At 35.2% G+C, this 6232-nt stretch overlaps 1 long non-coding RNA gene across 1 annotated transcript; it reads left to right on the top strand.

The window, feature by feature from the left end:
• The first annotated feature begins 565 nt into the window (after positions 1 to 565).
• On the top strand, positions 566 to 1648 carry LOC109180777. The gene is made up of 3 exons (XR_002054117.1): positions 566 to 688; positions 901 to 936; positions 1016 to 1648. It is a non-coding gene; the product is annotated as an uncharacterized LOC109180777 (long non-coding RNA).
• Positions 1649 to 6232: the final 4584 nt, after the last annotated feature.

The following is a 6232-nucleotide window of genomic DNA, read 5'->3' on the forward strand; positions in this document are numbered from 1 at the left end:
TATATTATATATATTTTTTAATACATTTAATTTTAACATAGTCATAGTATATGTTTAACAATTATGTCAACTCTAATTGGGATGAGGTTCGAACCTAAGACCTTTCTTATATAAATTAATGAGTATGTTAAGAATAATAAATAGTTAACGGAATATTTCATTACTAAATTTTATACTAACGGAATTTAGGGTTATTTTAGGGAAGAAAATAATATAATAGATGGTAAATAAGGAAAATCATTAAAAATTACTAAACTCAAAATAATATTAAGGCAGATGGGTCAAATAGCCTCATCTACTACTTCAAAGTGCTCAATTCCCCCATCATCTCAAATATAATGTAATTAGACACACTTACATCTAAAAATTGTTCAATTAGCATTTTTTGCAGGTTACCTCCGATTTTGTGATGACTTGGCCCGGTTAGGATTAGGTGGCATTGCTTACATGGCATTAAAATAACAAAATTAGGATTAGGTGGCATTGCTTACATGTCATTAAAACAACAAAAATAACAAAAACAATTTGCAACACATCGACTCGGAGGAAGAGGAGGACGGCGGCGGCGAGATTCCGGTGGCGCATCCCATCACTGCTATTGAGATCTCAAATGTTGTCGGCAATTCCATCAAATCCAAGATCTCGAAATTGACTCAGTTTTCATTCTGTTCTTCGCATTGTATTCTAGGTCAGAACTCAGAGCACATTATTATCTTATTTCTCTATAATCTTTGGTTGAAATTTTTGTCAAAATTCTTAGAAATATCATCTGTTTAGTTGAAATTTCATGTCGTGCCTGAAAGTTTTCACTTCTCTTTGCTCTTTTTAGATGAGTTTTACTTGTTTCTGGTGTATGTGTGTGTGTGCAAAGACTTGGTTTTCAGCTGGTTCGATTTACAGGAAGAGATAGCAGGGGTGTATTAATGAATGATTACGGTGTTGATCTCAAACGTTGTCGGCAATTACGGTGTTGATCTCAAACGCTATTGATCTCAAACGTTGTCAATAATTACAGGAATGATTACGGTGTTTTGCTCTCTGATTCTCTTGAGATTCGCGCTGCGATGAAGATGATTGGGTGCAAATCTCCGTTTCCTGGAGGCGTTTTTGGGGAAGAAGAAAAACAAAAGGTGATTTCTCTCGATGGTGGTCTTCTTCTGGTACTGTATATTTGTACCAGTATGTATTGAAATTTCTGGATGTAGCGGTAATTTCTGGTCCAAAAACTTCGCAATTCTCATCGATTAAACAGCAGCAATCCTGCATAAATCGCGATCATTTCCAAGTTCCTCTGAAACGCAGATTACAATGCTGAAAGCAGAGCCAGAGAGACGGGTAGGTTTTCCTATGTTTGAGAGTGCGTGTATCCGCTAAAGCTTTCTCTCTCTAAATTTTCCGACGAATTGTTAAAGTGAGGCGTTAATGTGTAATTTTCATCAAGCTTCATGTAATGGTGTGTAGTTTGCAGACATTAAGGTTTCCAGCTTCCAATAATGGTGTGAATGAGCCGCCAGATTGGGCATCAAGTGAGTCAGTGTTGAGTTTTGATTATCGTCTTCTCGGACTTCGAGATGAAGATTGTTTGGTTTGGACAAGGGTTCTTGCTGTCAAGAAGTAATTTCCACCTCACCATACACTTTTATTCTAATAAAATTACATCTCAGCAATTTGATTGGCAACCTGTAAAAAAAACTAATCAAACAATTTTAGGAAGTAAGTGTGTCTAATTAGACTATATTTTAATTCGTGATGGGAATTGAGCAGATGAGCCTATTTGACACTTCTGCCTAATATTAACCATTCATTTTAAGAAACAACTACTACCAACATTTTTTTTTCCAGTTATGGGCCTAACATTATTGACTCTTATTAAATTTGTAGATAATAATTTAGTAGCTACAACAAAAAATAATACATATGCATTTCTTTAATTTAGAATTATGTGTCTACAATGTCTTTATTCAAAAAAAAAAAAAATATTCATTATCAATAAATTAAATAAGAGAAATAATTTCATTAGTTATTGTCTTTATTTTTCTCCAATATAAAAATTCTTTACATTCAAATTCATCAATTGATTATATTTGTTACATTGTCCCTACAATGTATTTATTAAAAAAAATAGTCATTATCAATAAATTAATTTAGAGAAATAATTTTATTATTTATATTGTCTTTATATTTCTCCAATTTACAAATTCTTTACATTCAAATTCATCATTTGATTATATTCACTACATTGTCTACTATCTTTTTTTGGGCACTATTTTTTAATTAAATATCAAAGTTATAATACAAAATAATGCTATATATTTATTTACCAAGTATTTTATTAATACCATAAAAAATAAAAAATATATATATAATTAATAAAGTCAATCATATAATTACTTGAGGGATTTGTTGACAAAGAGAGTATTCAAATCACACAACAAATTGAAGTGAGAACTACCTCGCAATGTCCTTGTTTGACAATCAGCAGTTAGCGGTTAGCGTTAGCGGATTTGACTAGCGAATTATATCAACGGTTGGTAAAAAAAATATTTCAAAAAATTAATTGTTTAGATTAACATGTAAAATGAGCTAAAGTACTTACCTTGATATACTTTAAAGTACTTATTTAAAAAAAAAAAATATTGGGCATTATCCCAATCGCGCAATGAGCATAAAAAACTAGTAATTTATATAATTATATATCAATCAAGATATTCTTAAAATATTATAGCTAATCCATTTCGTGCATCGCACGAGTGAAAATACTAGTTAAATATAACAAATATTTAATATTTTGTGATTGAATAATACTAACTTAAATAACAAGCCGAAGAAGTGGTTGAGTTGGCGGTTAACGCCTTGTTAGACCACCTAAAGGGAAATCCGGAGTTAGAAAAAATCTGTCTGAATGAATCTAAGGATGTCCTTATCCCTGCAAACATCTCCCACTCTCAAAAATGGGTCCCACTTCCACATCATCCCATTTGCAAATCATCTACTATTCACACTACATCCCTACAAATCTAATCAATCTTCAAAAGTGGGCCCAATATATTAAAATAACATTATTAATTATATTAAAATATTAAAAAGTACAAAAATCAAATAAAATTTTAAAAAAAAATATACAAAAGCTGCCGCGGCAGCCGCAGTACAGCCGCGGCAGCTTTTTCAGGGTTTGCAAATTTGCAAACCCATTTCATTAAAAAAAAAATAAAAAATGTATATGTGGCTTTGCCACATCACTTTGCAAAGGAGAGTTTGGCTGGGATAAGGACAGCCTAAGACATCCAACTCAAAAAAAAAAAAAAAAAAAAAAAATTGATAGGTTCGGCGTGACCTTAACAGCGCCAATCTATCTATCATTGATTCTCAATCAAAATACTTCGTTTTTGGGTTCCCCGAATGGATTGGATCCCCAGGCGATTGTTTCGGTCGGGTTGCTAGCCCAACATTACGCAATCGATGCGAAGAAAAGTAATGAAACCTGCGATGGCTACTGAAGAACCTCCTTTTACTTTCTCAATAATAAAGCCTTTGACCTTTGTGTTCGTTCGCAAAAGCTCTGCTTTGATCCCGACCACCGGGGATTGTTAAGGGGGTTTTCTTTATTGTTTCTCGGATCAAAGAAGAGTGGGGAACCTCTCGCTGGTTTTTGGAATTCGACATCTGGAAGTGTTTTCACACCATCGTTGGACTCTTTGAGATTTCATCAAATATAAAAAAATCCCCCACACATATCTGCCACCCTTTAGAGGGAATAAAGACACTCCCCCGGAGAGAAGATCCCAAAAGCCGGTCTCTGTGTTCCAATATTAGCGGTAGAGTTGCGACTCTGATGGCGTCCGGCCACTGTCAAAGCCGGTAGGTTTTGGGTTTTTCAAAAAAATCCTTAGTCAAAGATCGGGTAAGCTCCTTGCGCTATGATGCTAAAGAGATGCCCCTGAGACACCGCCCTTGGAATCAATAAGAAAACAAGTGCTAAGTTTCATATTAGTGAATAAACCGAAACGAAGTCCAGATGAATCTTATTCCCACTCTGAACCTTGCTTTCTTGCGAGGATCATTGGCATCAGAGAAGTAATTAGGAATATTTGTTATTTGATCCAAATCCGGACATAAAAAGTCCAACGGGACCAATACTTGAAGCGGCGATCCAGAAAAAAACTCCATGTGGATCATCCAAGGCACATTAGCATGGCGTACTCCTCATGTTCGAACCGGGGTTTGAAACCAGAATCTTTGACAAAGATCCTTCCTTAAGTTTAGCATTCTTGTTTGAGTAGATGTCGGCATTTTCGCTGTTGGTGTTGAGTTCGAAAACGTTGTTCGATTAGAAAAGGCATCCTCGTCGCAGCAAAGCCTGTGTACAATGCCGATCGTATCCGCCTGCAACTCAACGAAATAAGAAAACGCCAAGCGTTCTCTTGCTTTCCCAACCTGATTTTTCTAAAGACTGCCATCTCTCGGCTGGATCTTGGTCCAGCCTACTACGAGAATCGATGGTTGGTGGCTTTCTAGGCTTTGACTTTGATCACGTAACTCAATAGTTCGGGAACGAAGCGAGCATTGGCCTTGGGTTTCCTAATCATGGTATTTGTATTGGCACCTGCAACCTCTACGAGGGAAGTCCTTGGATCGAGTCTTTGTGAGTTCATCCCAAACAAAGCGAACTCAATCGGAACAAAGAAAAATGTGGACACTCTATGCGCCTGGGCGGAGGGGAACCTTAGCCCTTATCATATAATTATAAATGGGCGCCTAGCTAACGGAGTTTACGAGGAACCTACTTTTTTTTAGTGAAGCGAGGGCTCAAACATCAATCCATATCTTACTGAATAATCTGACGTGCTGTGGTTAACTCTGCACTAGGCACTAATGTGTTTGTGGTTAGCTGGGTAAAACGACGCTCAGTTGTTTGCTTTCAAACCGGACAGTCATGACGTTGTTAGGATCTCATTTAGGCCTTTATGGCCCTGACTCGTAAATGGACCCTTATGAGCGTTTAAAATTTCTTTTAGTCCATCGACTCTTTTTTTTTAAAGAAGGTTTAAGTAAGTGTCTGCATCCCCTAGACAATAAAAGAGCAAATCAAATATTCAAATTAAAGGTAAAGAGTGACAAGAAAATTGGATGGCGGGACCAAATGTACGTGATACAAATTACATAATCATGCACTTAATTATAAAATTTTAATAGTCAAGGGCCAAATGTGATTCATGTATAATAGTCAGTGGACTAAAAGTGAAATTTATTTTAATATTTATTCTATATGTCTATAAACATAAGTTGTAATGTCCAAAAATCCTAAACTAAATGCAATTGTTATTCTGTGGAACTGTGTCCACCTTTCTATGTTCATAATTATTGAACTTTATGTTCATAATTTTTGAACTTCATATTCACAATTATTGAACTCTATATTCACAATTACAGAACTCTATGTTCATAATTATAGATCTCTATGTTGATAATTTTTGAACTTTATATTCACAATTATGAACAGTTTTGGAATTTTGTCCACCTTGCAAGGTGGACACGGTTCTACAACATAATTTGCCAACTGAATGTACATCATATGTATTTTCATTCATTTTATAATAGGTTGATAATGTTGTTTCTATATGTTAATAAAAACCAAAGCTTAATGTATATAAATATTACACTAAAGTAATGATTTTATGTACCTATAGATTGATTTAAAAGTAAAAAATGAAAATATATCTAATATTTGAGAAAAATAAACAAGAATTAAGAAATAATCTAAGTGGCTGGGAACTCTGATTTTCAGGTATATATCATGCTAGAGTTGGTAGGATAGTGCTTGTTTCCTCAACTTTTTACTTCACAGCCTTGATAAATTTCTAAAGCTAAGATCCAATACGGAGAATAGCAAGCTTGCATGCACATTCAAATTATTGAATTTCCTAAATCCAAATATTACCGTTATCAAAAACTTTGTTCCCAAGTAATTAAAAACTTATATATATACCGCCCTATCCAGCGCTCCCTCACACTTACTCAATTTCTTCAACCAGCTTTCGCTTTCGATCGCACTCTCACTCGAATCGCTTATTCTTCATTCTTCAATGAAATTCCAAAGGATGATTCCACCCAGGCTTCGCCGACTCAGCGAGTGCCACTCCCTCCGCCAGAGCCACTCCTTTGGGCTACACCAAGTTCACTTTCACGGCAACAATCTCTTGGTCACCGTCACAAAGAGAGCCGCCGAGGTTGA

Source organism: Ipomoea nil, unplaced genomic scaffold (genome assembly GCF_001879475.1).
Source record: "Ipomoea nil cultivar Tokyo-kokei standard unplaced genomic scaffold, Asagao_1.1 scaffold1034, whole genome shotgun sequence".
Classification (NCBI taxonomy): Eukaryota; Viridiplantae; Streptophyta; class Magnoliopsida; order Solanales; family Convolvulaceae; genus Ipomoea; species Ipomoea nil.